Source organism: Nipponia nippon, unplaced genomic scaffold (assembly GCF_047370975.1).
Source record: "Nipponia nippon isolate SJK-2023a ecotype South Korea unplaced genomic scaffold, ASM4737097v1 scaffold_6, whole genome shotgun sequence".
NCBI classification, from domain to species: Eukaryota; Metazoa; Chordata; class Aves; order Pelecaniformes; family Threskiornithidae; genus Nipponia; species Nipponia nippon.
In genome coordinates this window covers 75,041,844-75,055,698 of record NW_028262380.1, presented here as the reverse complement: position 1 = coordinate 75,055,698, position 13,855 = coordinate 75,041,844, and the positions used below count along the sequence as shown (strand labels likewise).

Sequence of the window (13,855 nt, the reverse complement as noted above, 5' to 3'; positions counted from 1 at the left end):
AAGACTGACTGATCTTCTGTAGTTCTTCGATTTTTTTTTTTTTCCCTCTCTCTCTCTCTCTCTCTCTGCTTTCCTAAGAGACAACTTTCTCTGTTGTGGACCTTTCCAATGGTGCCTTCCAGGATGACTTCCCACAGTTATTCCCAGATCCTGTTTCAATGGCAAACCAATTCACATAGAATAGGGTACTTCTGCACAGCATATTAATAGCAATTGTTAGGGAGTTTTGTCTGTTCTGGTTCCCTCTGATGTTTAACAACATCCTGTCTTTCCCAAGACTTATATAGGTAAGAAATAGCAACAATCCTTTTCTATCATCCTAGACCCAGAGTACTTTTGGCATGCTAGTTCCTTGCCCCTAACCAAACATAAAACTTTGTTACACCTATTTTAAGGGCCCTGACTGAGATAGCAAATGAAATCTGCCTCGTTCTGAAATTCAGAAAGCAGTGCCTAAGCCCTCTAGAGAAGGCTTAGCTGCTAACTAAGCAGAGACTGACATCATACGCCTCTGCTGGGACATTTTACCTACCCTCATCAGACTATCAGCTGCTGAACAGCTTTCAGCCTTATTGGAAAGAACAGCCCACCCTTCATTGCTTTGTAGCTTAAATAGTCATGCAGCCAGCAAAATGCTCGCTCAGGTTTATCTTCCTCTTGCACAAAGCTGGTATTTTGCTTTTCATGTTCTCGACTACTTGAAATACTCTCTGCTGAGCTGTGGCAATAGGGAGGTGGGGAGAGGGTCTCGGGGTTTTGAACCACTGTCTCCCTTAGTCACAGTGTAATGCCTTTCCTCTTTTGATCCCGCCCCTTGACTTCAGTTGTTTTCTCCTTGTTCAAGTTCATGCCAAAATCTCGTGTGTGTGTATATATATATATAGCATTATACTCACTTAGCAACATTTTCCTCTCTGGCTCTTTTCCACATGTACCTTAGTGAAAGCTAGCTTTCTGGCACCATCTTTCAGAGGCAAGCAGCGCCACTGTTATTTCAGTGTCTCAGTGCTTCATTCATGCTGGAGTCAATTATCCTGTAAGCATCCTTGTGATATCTCCCTTTACAGGGGAAACAAAACTAGGGCACCAAGGGCATAGAGGGTAAGATTTTTAAGAAGGAATTAGATGCCAAAATCACCTAAGACTTCAATACATGCTGCTTCTTTGAAGAACCCACTTTAATAAATTTACACCAACAATGTACAGAGCCAAAGTGGGAATTAAACCACGAGCCTGGCTTCCCCTAGCAATACAACACCCTCATTCCCTGATTGCTTGGAGAGTAACACAAATTCACGAAACACGCAAAGCCTTTGGTCTCATTAGAAGACAGTGACTTTCAGAGCAAGCTATGTATTAAACCACATTTTAACACTTCACTGAGGTGTTTTCTTCTCAGAGACCCCAATGACAGAAAGGTCTCTGAACCACAATTTCCTACACTTGAAAAACCCAGACAGCACTCTGCACTTTTAGCTAAAACATACTGGGAAGGTATGGTAAAAAGTACACCAGTGTGACCTCATACAAGTAAATGAATTTTCAACAGCTCTAACACACCAAGATATTATTTCAAAATACTTCTACTGGGAGTTAACAACCGTGTCCTAAACATTGCATTTATCTCCAACTCTTACTCCTTACTAGATAGATTTATCCAGGGTGTTTGGTAGAGCAAATTGAGGATACCTGAAAACATTTATTTCTAAGCACTAATGCATACTCGAGAATCATAATTTTAAGTCTTCTATTTGCCCTGGTCTTCATAGTACTAATTTAACTTTTTTCCCCTCAAGAGTTTCAGCCCTCCTGTCCTGTGTTTAACTATTTTTGCCCTGAATTTCTAAATGCTGACATACATTTTTAATGTCAAGCAAGCGCAAAGGAGCCTACTCATTTAACAGTTACATGAACAAAACTGCACACGACTTTGCAGAGTGAAGCTATTATAATTTTTTTTAATGTAATGGTTGGTTCTAAGCACTGGGGAAAAAAAGTTAAAAGGAGGCAGATGGCAAATAACACCAACTGACAAAGTTCACTTTTCAAAACAGACCTTCTCCAGTTTACTATTCCCAGATTTACTTCGCAAACTACTTCGAAAAGGCAATAAGTTCTATCACCATTTTCATAAACAAAAGAAACATGAAACAAAAAAAAACCCAAGCAAAATTAAGTAATTATCAGACCTAACGAAGTCACTTTACAGCAAAGACTGATGATGTGCAAAGACACAACTTGTAAGACCAAAGTCAATAGAGAGACAGATGAAAAAGGAGCCCAGATCAAAATCAATTAGTCACACTTGAAGCAGGGCCACTGGAAGTTTTGGTAAAGTTCTCTTTCTTTGCTCAAAACTGGCAAATACCTCAAGCGAACAGCCAGCCACATTAATTTTCCCCCATTAGGGTCCACCCAGAACACATTCAAATATCAGGCCTCTTCTAAATTTAGACCTTATTCCGAGTAAATTCAAATCTCCCTCTTTTCCCATGGAAAAGTTGATAAAGCTAAGTTACTCCTTTTGGAGCACATGTTTATGAGTAACATTCTTTTAACATCCGAAAGAATACCTATGCTCTGAAATATCTGTCTATGTTTTTCCCCACCACCCAAATTTTTCACATTTTAAAAATCTGCAGTAATATTTTTTCATGTCAGTATACACCGGGAGCTCTCCACTCCAGCTACGCAAAACCTGGGCAAGAAAAGCAAGATGTGAGGGCACCCATCTGGCGGGATGCCTGAACCTGGGAGTAGAGTGAGACAGGGTTAAATTAAGTAGGTCTGCCTGAGGCAAAGTAACTCATGCTTATGTTCTTCTCCCTGTATTACTGCAGTTCTATAAATCCCACTGGTGAAGTACAAGGAGTTTAATGGAGAGCTCGGGAGACCTTCTTTGGTTTGCTTTTGATGTGTTCGGACAGTTTGTATAAAGGTTGTTCTTGTTTGATTGGTTTATTTTCTCTGCTTAGCCTTCTTTGAAAGCATTATTCTAGTTCTTCTGTAGCAATTCTCAGGCTTTTGAATCGGAGAAGGCAATATAAATTGAAATCTTCAATTCTTACAGGTATCACGCTTGCATATCTGTAAACAACCAATTAGCCATCTCACTGAGATCAGCAGAGTTATTCTCAACTTGCATCAGTATAACTTTATAGATAAAATGCAGTGAACGTCCCCCTCTTCAGGAAAAAGCCATCTTACTGAGATCTCTGTTACAAGTACTTATAAAAAAACCTTCCCATCTCAGTAACCAGCTATGCTGGCAGTATATCAAGTCAAAAGTGCTAAAGAGAAGAAAACAATTAAGTTAAGAATATTAGACATTTACTTGTATTAAAATATTTTGCTGGTGGGAATTTCAGAAGCCTGATGTCAATTTACCTTACGTGTTTATGCTACTACTTCATCTCTGGGATAGTTTATTATTGAGGATAAATGTTTGTAGGACAGAGCTTTTTCCAAAGTAACAAATTACAGTTCTTCTGGTTGTTTACACTGGAAGGCCAAGACCGAACCCTCTGTTTGGAAACAGAGACATGCTAACGATGACTATGTTCCTGAAGTACCTACATTTTTGGCAGTCCATTCATATCTTGGGAGGTAATCCCCAGCAAACATCACATTAAGTAATCCCTATGCCTCCTCCACCCAATACTTGAAAAATATCCTGTTGAACAAAAAAAAGCCCAATGAGTTGGTGATGATGCAAATATAAACACTGCAAAAGACAGAAATGAATCATGAGAGAGAATAGACGTGCCACTAACATCAGCGTAGACCTACATTTTAAAAAAATCCACAAACACTGAAGACATCAACTTATCCTATAACTTGGGTCATCGAGTCCAGTCTAGACAACCTCACGCAACTCAAACTAAGCACACACAGCCTAACCTAAAACTAATAGTTTTGACAGAAAAATCTCTGTGATGATTAAAATCTTCTAATTTCCAATTTTAATTTATTTATGGACAAAACAACTTGTTTTCTTATAGAAAAAAAAATATTTTTAGCTTCAATACCAAGAATTCATGTTTGTTTTCAGCCACTGCTTGCCATGGCAAACAAATCAAGCCCTCTAGTCATCGAAAATTGACTTTCTATTTCCCTTAATATTCCTCTTGCCTTTTCCTGCATGTCTTTTAATTCACAGCCACAGGTGACTAGAATTGTATGTGGTATTGCACTATGCACAGTCTTGCACATCAGGACTCATGTATTTGGGGGGGTTAAAATTACTCTATATTTCTACTGGAAATACTGTGCTTCAGAATTTAGGATGCTGTTTACTCTTTCCATAACTTAATCACATAAATGACTTAAAACTTTCAGAAACAGTCTCTGCATCCATGATATGCCATCAGTATTACTGGGTCTCTAAAGAGTCTAGTCGTCAAGACCACCCAGGTCTTTCTACGTGGTATTTTGTTCTTCCTTCACATTTTCAGTCCCTCCAAGTTTTAAAAAGAAATATGCCCCAAAACTGACTGCGGGAAGAGCTCTAACAATGAATTTCCCTCCAATCTTGCACTTCGTTTCCTACAGTCCGACATTTGCCAGTTTATTATCTGTCATTGCAAATACACAAGATCTAAAATACTGTCTATGAAATACAGAGCATTTCAAAGTACTGTCTCATGAAAAACAGAAAAAAAATTAGTTTTCCACGGCTACCCACAAGAAGACACAAAGGCTTCCTTTCTGCTCAAAATCAACTTTTGAAGGGGGGTGGAAGAGTATAGCAGTGCCTACTATTGAGAGCAGAGTAATACTTGAATAACTATTTTGACTTTCTTTAGGCCAGACGCTGGAGTTGTAACTGATGAGTTACATGAACCCTTTCAATTTGTGAGATTTATGAAAAATTCTGGGAACCCAGACCTGAGACGTCCCTTACCTGAGACTCCTTCACCATCCTGGGTGAAAGATGTTCAGCCCTCACCTCTCTGAGCTCTGTGTTTTGCCTCCACCTTCATTATGACAGCAACTTTTTAATAAAGTTTGCTAGTTGTTATCCTCTCATTAAGCTACAACAACTTTCTTACTAGGAACTGAGACAATATTTCTATGTATGCATTTTTAATCACACTCTGGTCAAACTCTGTTCCATTGGCTCTTCATACTTATTCTATTTATCCTCTGGATATCGCTACACTTATACAGCTAAACAATATTTTGCAAATTATTCCATTTTCCTTCTCAAGATCTGAAACAGCCTAGCTTCTGGCAATTCTTTGCCATGCAGATGGTCATAGGATTTGAAGAACTTTCTGGGTCTTCTAATACAGCAGGCAATAGTTTCATACCATCCCATTAATAAATCTACCCAGCACCCAAGATTTAGCTTTTCTAAACTCATTAATCCCTTTGTTAACTTCTTGTGGACTCTTGAGTTACTAATACCTTTATTGAAATGTTTAGTCACCAATCCTAATAGTGCTGTTCTCCCTACTTGGTATTAACTTTTGGGTCCCTAAGCTCTTCAACCAGTTGAGAAGCCTTTAAAAAAAAATAAGTCTTTCTTTTACTTAAACTAATTACTCATCTGTTTCAGTGAATCCTTACACCAAAATCAAACTGAATCACCTATGAACGACAGTCATCTTCCATCATCAGCTCTTCCCTGCTGTCCTCTCCACTTAAAATAATCGACTACAGCTTTTGACTCAGTGACTATCTATCGAAGGAATGTTTAAAACTTGGCTTTGAAAATAGTTTTGTGGAGATGCAGAAACCTGGGGGACGGCAATATCTCTTGACTAAATGTAACTATGAAACACACTTTTTTCTCCTCAAAATTCTTTCACTACTGCTTAGTAGGCATCCAGAGGTCAGGCTGGAAATGCTGATGCTTCAAGTCCAGAATACTTTTGATTTCATCCATAGAAGAGCAGAAACTGGAAAGCTATATGAAATGTATGCTTTTAATGTTTAAATGCTGCAGTAAGTTTCTCAAAATATTTAAACAAGTAGGGAAATAAATCTCTGAAGCGGAAAGCTAATAAACATTCACATATGCATTTTGCTCATCTCTGAATGTGGTGGTCATGTAGTTATTCCCTTATTTATGCAGTGGGACAAAGATCAGGAAAGATCATCAGTGAAAACTATTTGGCTGTCTGTTAACTTTCTTTACTCCTAGTTGTTTAACATTTATTTTTAAAGTTATAACAAACGGTTCTTTTCTGTTTGGTAGGAAAGTAGGATGACAGATTGTGGGAAGGAAAGTGTGAGCTGTATGGAAAGAGAACAAGAGCAAGAAAAGGACGATGACTGATCCAACAAACCTGTTAATAGCAAGTGGAGAGCAGAAAATGAAAAATGCCCTTTGCTAGCCCACCCCACCACGTCACAGTGGTGAAGTCCTATACAGAACTTAATTTTGAGAAAGTATTACAACACCAGTGACTCTCCCCACCACAGGAGAGGAAATGAATTTATAAGAAATTGTTACAACAATTCATAACATTGATATAATATGAATGAAACATCAAAGATTGATCTAGAAGGAGAAAATGAGCTATCTCTCCTGAAGCTAAGTATAAGAATACTGCAGGAATCATAGAATCATTTAGGTTGGAAAAGACCTTTAAGACCCTCAAGTCCGACCATTAACCTAGCACTGCCAAGTCCACCACTAAACCACGTCCCTAAGCACCACATCTACATGGCTTTTAAATACCTCCAGGGATGGGGACTCAACCACTTCCCTGGGCAGCCTGGTCCAATGCCTGACCACCCTTTCAGTGAAGAAATTTTTCCTAATTTCCAATCTAAGCGTCCCCTGATGCAACTTGGGGCCATTTCCTCTCGTCCTATCGCTTGGTTACTTGGGAGAAGAGACCGACCCCCACCTCGCTACAACCTCCTTTCAGGTAATTGTAGAGAGCAATAAGGTCTCCCCTCAGCCTCCTCTTCTCCAGGCCAAACAATCCCAGCTCCCTCAGCTGCTCCTCATAAGACTTGTGCTCTAGACCCTTCACCAGCCTCCTTGCCTTTCTCTGAACACGCTCCAGCACCTCAATGTCTTTTATATAGTGAGAGGCCCAAAACTGAACACAGGATTTGAGGTGCGGCCTCACCAGTGCTGAGTCCAGGGGGAGACGATCACTTCCCTGGTCCTGCTGGCCACACTATTCCTGACAGAAGCCAGGATGCCACTGGCCTTCTTGGCCACCTGGGCACACTGCTGGCTCATATTCAGCCGGCTGTCAACCAACACCCCCAGGTTGTTTTCTGCTGGGCAGCTCTCCAGCCACTCTTCCCCAAGCCTGTAGCATTGCATGGGGTTGTTGTGAATCAAAGCAAGACTCTCAGGATATGCCATAACAGAACAAGTAGTAATCTACCTGGCCCTTTTATCATCACCAACACTCAAGGAGAAGGCATATAACCCCTGTTGAAAAATAACTACAGCAAACCTTATGCATTTCAAAGAACCACCACGCTGAAGTAAGAGCAAAAACATGAAGCAATCTTTTGGGAAAATTATTTAAACAGTTTCGGTCTGTCTGTGTCTGTTCATCACTGATTTTTTCCTTCATTTCTTACCAGAGAAGATTTGAAATGCCAGGTTATAGAGCAGTAATTCCTCTCAGATTTTAAAAACAGCGCAGCATCTCTTTACCCCTTTCTCTTTTACCCAGTCCTTTAAACTTCCTGCTGCCTTCAACTCCTTCAAAGACTGGAGGAACTGAAAGCTTTTTAGATGTAATATGTCAGTAAAATTACAAAGTAGCAATAAAATTACAACTGTAAACAGCCAGTGGAGTGGTTATAGCTAAAAAGGACAGAGAAGGAATAAACCTATAAATGCATAAGTGCATAAGCCTGGCTTCAACAGTATGCAAGATTTAAAAAAAAAAAAAAAAAATCAAGGAAAGAATACCCTCAAAACAGAAAAGTAGTTGAAAAATTTCATCAAATACAACATGGGTCTAATAAAAACAGGCAGTATAAAACAGATCTTCTTTGGTAAGCTAACTGATCCTCCAGATTATGAGAGCGCACCACAGGACAAGTTCGTAGCTGAAAAACAGGGAAGATTACATAAATTGAAAAGTACATCAAGAAATGGCTAAAATGGAGATGTCACTTAGCTGTACTGATAAACAATCTTGGTTTGAACAAGAGCTGAAAACGAAATTTCTCAAGGTCTGAGATATCTATTTCATATTTATTGTTGTTTATCAGCTTGTTACAAAACCAGAACTTCCTAATGACTGAAAACTGGAAAGAATTATCAGTCGGTAGGTCAGTACGAAAGAGGAGAAAAGACCAGTCCAAGACTCTGACACTATGATGCTAGAAATGGGATGAAAGTAACTGGCACTAACTGTCAGGTCAGTCATTTAGGGAAAATATATGAAAAAAAATATTCAGTAGGCTGGGAGTCAGCCATCGGGAAACAGAGGAAGAAGTTACCTGGATGCAGTTAGGGCAGGACACGGACAAGGTAAAAAGGATGGTTTGAGACCCTGCAGTTCTGTTGGAATAAGGAAGCCAAAATTAAGATGACTGCATGCCAGTCAAGATAGTGGCTCCCAAATTATACCGGAAAAGGTGTCCTCACAAAAACCATCTGATCTGAATAAGCCACCACGGTGTTCTATAATCACTAAAAGCAGGGAAGGAAACTAACAAAAAAAAAAAAAGAAATGGTCAATTATGCTTTACCAAAGAGGAGAGACTGACACTGCAACCACAGTTAATATGACAAACACCTTTATTCTCTCCTTTCAGAGTCTGGTTGCCTCATAAGCAGCTTACAGCTTCTTATCAGCATTTAAAATTTAATAAAGCCAGACATTTAAGAGCTTGAAGGTCAGGATCGGAAGCTGTTCCTGCATTATACCCAAGTATTTCTGCAACGCTGCTGAGTTCACCTCGTGCAAGGATGGGTGTTGGTGCCAATTCCATCCTCACACATAACACCTTCTCCCTATCAAGCCTAACATAGTGAAATAGGAATGTGCTTACCTAGCAAACAAATCACAGTACTTTCTTCCTCTGCAACTAAAATTAAATAGACTTTTAAATGCATTTTTCCCCACTTGAAGTTCCTTACTTCTTGCCTGCATTTACCGCTCAGTGCTTAAAAATGACTGGCGTGGTTTTTAGATTAGATACCCAGTACCTATCCATGCTAAGCCAAATCCTGTCCTGATTTAAACCCCAGGCAACTCTAAATGAAAAAATACACCGAGTCCCTTTAAAATTGCTCCAAGACATACCTTGCTCTATGGTTAGTGGCCCTTGCCCCAAAACCCAAAGTATACTATACGATAACTGTGAAAATGTTTGCCTGGCACATCCCCAGAATATACTACACCATTTTCTGTTTTTCTCCCAACAGCCTATTTCCTTCAGACGATATTTGCTCCCACCCATTGAACACCACTATCTGATACCACATTTGCTATTTTACTGTTCTGCAACTTTCATTTGATCTGAAAAGAGATGAGGTGAAACGTTTGCTACTAAAAGATTTCACTTAGAGTAAAATCATATGTTTCCCCTCGTTGCTCATATTCATGTATGGTGCATTAAAATTGAGTCCCATAAGTCTTCGTTATTCAGGCATTTAATCATATGGAAAATGTGGTAATTTAATTAAAACAAGCAACATAGGTTAGATATCCCAAGGGATACAGACTGAGGAAAAATGATCTAATTCATTGAGTTTCCATTTTGAAAATGTATTAATATTAGACCACAGCAAAAAAAAAAGGAAAAAAAAAAGCTGCTCATTTGCAAAGCAGTAATCTGACGCTGAGACAATTTCAACTTAGAAAGCCAAAACTTACACTGCTCTGTCTCGTGTCTGCAGCGAGTGTTTGTCAGAACATAACGCAACCAGCAATCACTTGCTGTACTGCAGCAAAGCCGGGAATTTTCTTTTTTTTTTTTTTTTTTTTACATGAAACAGGGAAGGTATAAAGTGTTATTAATGTAGACATCACTACTAAAGATGGCACTTGTCAGACATTCATGAAAAGCCTTCACTCTTCCTTACTGTTAAGTGCAATATTTAATTCTTCTCAAAACTTATGTCATGTACCTGGCACTTGACTTCAAAATGATTTATCAGCCTGGTATTGGGAGGGGGGGTGTGGAGGAGGCAGATTCATACACACAGATGGTTCCTATTCTCTCTAAAGTCCACGATACACCCACTAAGCCAACCTTTTGTTTTTACATATTATTAAATAGTTGCTTTTCGCTGACTGAGTAGTCTTTTCCTTTCCCTCCCTCTCTCAAATCCCTCAAACCACAACCCTAATTCCAAAACCTTTATTAATAGATGTTGTCCAAAACATCCTTCAGGAAAAATTCCATCAGATATCAGCATCCTAGAAGGCCTCAGAGATATATATGAAGAAGGACTATTAGATTTCTTTCCCAGATTTAGTTTATGTAATAAAAGCAGTTACTACATGCATTGTCGACACCTATTTACAGCACCTATGTAGCCATTTTCTACGCCGTAATTCTGCATTCTTTTTTTTTAAATGGGCTCTATCCTACACTTTCTCTTTCTCTCCAAAACTCCCACAAAAATTAGCAAAAGATACAAGCCCGTGCATTATAGAGGGCGAGTTCAGTAAGAGTCGCATTTTTCTATACGTGATAGAAAAGACAGGAAAGTATAGGCACGCCACTCAGCTGGCCTATGTCTGCATAGTTTCAGTGACATTCCCATAGTTTATATGTGGCATTGTAAAATACATCAACACACTATATACAAAAATACTCAGCTTCCCACGCATTTTCTATAAACATTAAGCAATATTTTATCCTCATTTTAAATGTCTTTTCAATACTTTGCATCTCTTCCTTTCCAGCATATTCACATTTTCCAATCTTTTATGTTTGTGCGTAACATTTGAAGAAAAGATACAAGATAGGCATCAAAAAAATAAAGATTTCACAATATGTTCTGCATTTAAAAACAAAAACATTACAGCGTATTCTTTGCGCCAGTGCTGCTGCTCTGTTCTTTCATACCTTAACCATCAATAATTGCTTCACTTGTTAACGCAAGATTGCACATCTCAGTTTGCTGAGAAAAAGCATATAATCCAACTCTACCTTTCAGCATTTACAAGGAAGACAGACAGCCAGAGTCCCAGGAGCCTTGCCAGAGTGCTCTTGCAGCCCACACAGAAGCTCAAAATGTCTAACCAGCCACAGGTAAAAAGAGTTAGAGAGGGTAAGCAAGTCTGCACACCTGAAGCTTGTCAGGTAGTTGGGTTTTAAGGTTTAACTGAGTTAGAGAGCATAATCAAGTCTGCACACCTGAAGCTTGTCAGGTAATTGGGTTTTAAGATTTTCAGCTTTAATTTAACAAGAATAAGGAAGAATGGGAACATTTCTAAAACCCATTTTGCACTTGATGCTGTCCTTTTAACAATCTGCTTATCCTTTACATGAGCTACATAGTGCTGTGGTTTTAGGGTCTTTCGCAACACCACAATCAAGGGAAAACAGTTAACGAACAATGAATGTATATGAGCAACACCACGCTTACAGATATCTAGTACAGCTAATACTGAAATAAATCTAAAAAGCATATTTTCCCCTCTTTCCTTCTTTGGAAGAAAAAAAAAAAAAAGCAGCTTTTATTATTCATTACTCATTGCTGTGTGAAAAGCTAAATCAAAACAGCACTTCACACCTAATTCTGTTCAAGTGAGAGAGCTCTGCAGAAATATGCCACTTGCAGAAAAATCCCTAACTCCAGCTCTCACACACCGCCCTCTGCATTTAGCACCGGGAGAACCCAGCAAAGGCTGCGGGATAATAGGCTGCAAGCAGCCTATTCACAATTATATATGTTTATTTTTTCAGAGCATTTATCGGCAGACATATGGCACTAGACAGATGTGTTTTGCCTACCAGTAATCTTTAACTTAACATACTGTGAATTATTTTGGCAAGTATTCAATCCATCAAGATAGCAAACTTCTATCAGCTGGCCACAAGAGTGGAATTCACCTGACCTGGTGGTCATGGCTTAGAGGAGCATTACATGGTATAAATGACCATGTAACACAGGCTAATACTTATTTATGTCGAGGGACTGGTGCAGAATTTTGCCAAGTTTAAGCTATGTAAGTTTGAGCTATGTATATCCCTCTGCCTATTTTGATTCTTATGACTTCTGGTTTAGGGGGGGGGTTTCCCCCTCCAGGTCTTCAGAATTTATACAATGGAAAATGCTACCCTATTTATATACTCCTTTATATTGCAAAATTCCCAACCAGTGGATCATCCTCAGAGAGCTGTTACTCATCACTGACAACTCATACAATCAGTTCAGCGTGATTTGCTTTAAAGATATGCTAAGCTTGTTGTGTGTTCATCTGGAACACTTTTTAAGATAACAAACACAGATAAATTCTCACTTTTTTCATCAAGAATACAACATGTTTTGTCGAGGCAAACTGCTACTCAGTAGTCAGCCAGAGGAATGCCACACACCATAAAAGTTTTATGTGTTAAGTCCTGAAAACTGCTTATGCTCAAGAGTGTTGAAGATGCAGCAAAGGAGGTAAATAGTACCACAAATGACAATATATCGTTTAAAGCATCCTATTTCCCAAACATTACCAAACACTATTAAGCTCATCTATCAACAGGTATTTTTTTTTATCTGCTAAATAGTAGATATTGCAATTACTAATTGTCCCTCTGGTTTCACAAGAAAGCTCTTTAAGGATTGCGTCTGTAGAAGGAAACCATCCAGCTTTATCTCTTTTGAGAAAGGTTCCCATTTTCATTAATTGCTCACGTTCCAGGGAGCTTTCTGCAGGAAGCTTCAGACACAGATGAGAAGGCAGCACCTAATCAAGCGGATTCCTATAACAAGAAGACAATACAGCGACGCTATTTAACTACACTGTAAAACAATAGCAGAAAATCATTTGTACAGGAGTCACTGTAAAATTTGCATTTCTAATATACCTTCAGTCATTCTTACCAGCATTTCAGCAGTCACATCACAAATCTGTGTTACACTAAACTGCAGTTACCATACAACTGGCTAGAGAGAATCATTTCAGAGTCTGGCCCACAGCGATTTTCAGGCCAAGTTCAAAATATTTCAAGTAGGGGCAGGTAATGAAAGTTGAAAGTTTTCAAGGGGAAAAAAAAAAGGATTTCCTTAGCATTTGAGAGGACTTATGATATCGGCTATTCAGAATTTTTATTGTTAAATTGCTAAATAAGCAGTAAGCAGATTACACTCTCTTACACCTTTCAGACTACATCACAATCTGTCTTGTCCCAGCACTAGGGAGGTAGAAGAGGAATTTTTCATTCTCCAGTGCTGGCAGAATCAAAGCTGCCGGCAGTATGGCCCTTTTCCCAGCTGACAAAAAAAAAAAAAAAAAAAAAAAAGAGAGAAAATAAACACAAAAGGGAAGGGTAGCATACGGCGTAATGCAGGGGCAAAGACCGATCACAAGGTTACAAAAACATGAAAGTTATGATGCAGCAATCAACCATAAAACACTTCAGAAATGCAGAATATTTTTGGAAGAACTGTATTTTCACGGGATTACATCAAGCGCCCAGTAAAAACATTTTATAGAAAACCTATCACATGTCGTGGCATAAAAATAACAATGAGAAAAAGAAGTTCTCTCCTTCCTTCTCTCTTCCACACACACGTGTGCACACACACAACGTCTTCAAAGCTCAGATTCCCTTCCTTTCTGGAAAGGCACATTTGTCATGAAGTCCTCTTTCTTCTCCAAGCCTAAGGCTAGACTTGCAGGTTTCCGCTCCGGAGTCTGCAGTGCCGGTACTGAGCTGCTACCAGCTCTCATCTGATTGCACCAGTGCA

At 39.0% G+C, this 13,855-nt stretch overlaps 1 long non-coding RNA gene across 1 annotated transcript in view; it reads right to left on the bottom strand.

Moving 5' to 3' along the window:
• LOC148051575 (uncharacterized) overlaps window positions 1-11,163 on the bottom strand; it is a 97,417-nt gene extending 86,254 nt beyond the window's left edge. Inside the window, exon 1 of the long non-coding RNA XR_015700164.1 lies at window positions 11,098-11,163. This is a non-coding gene — a long non-coding RNA (uncharacterized LOC148051575). The remainder of the gene's footprint in view (window positions 1-11,097) is intronic.
• Window positions 11,164-13,855: the final 2,692 nt, after the last annotated feature.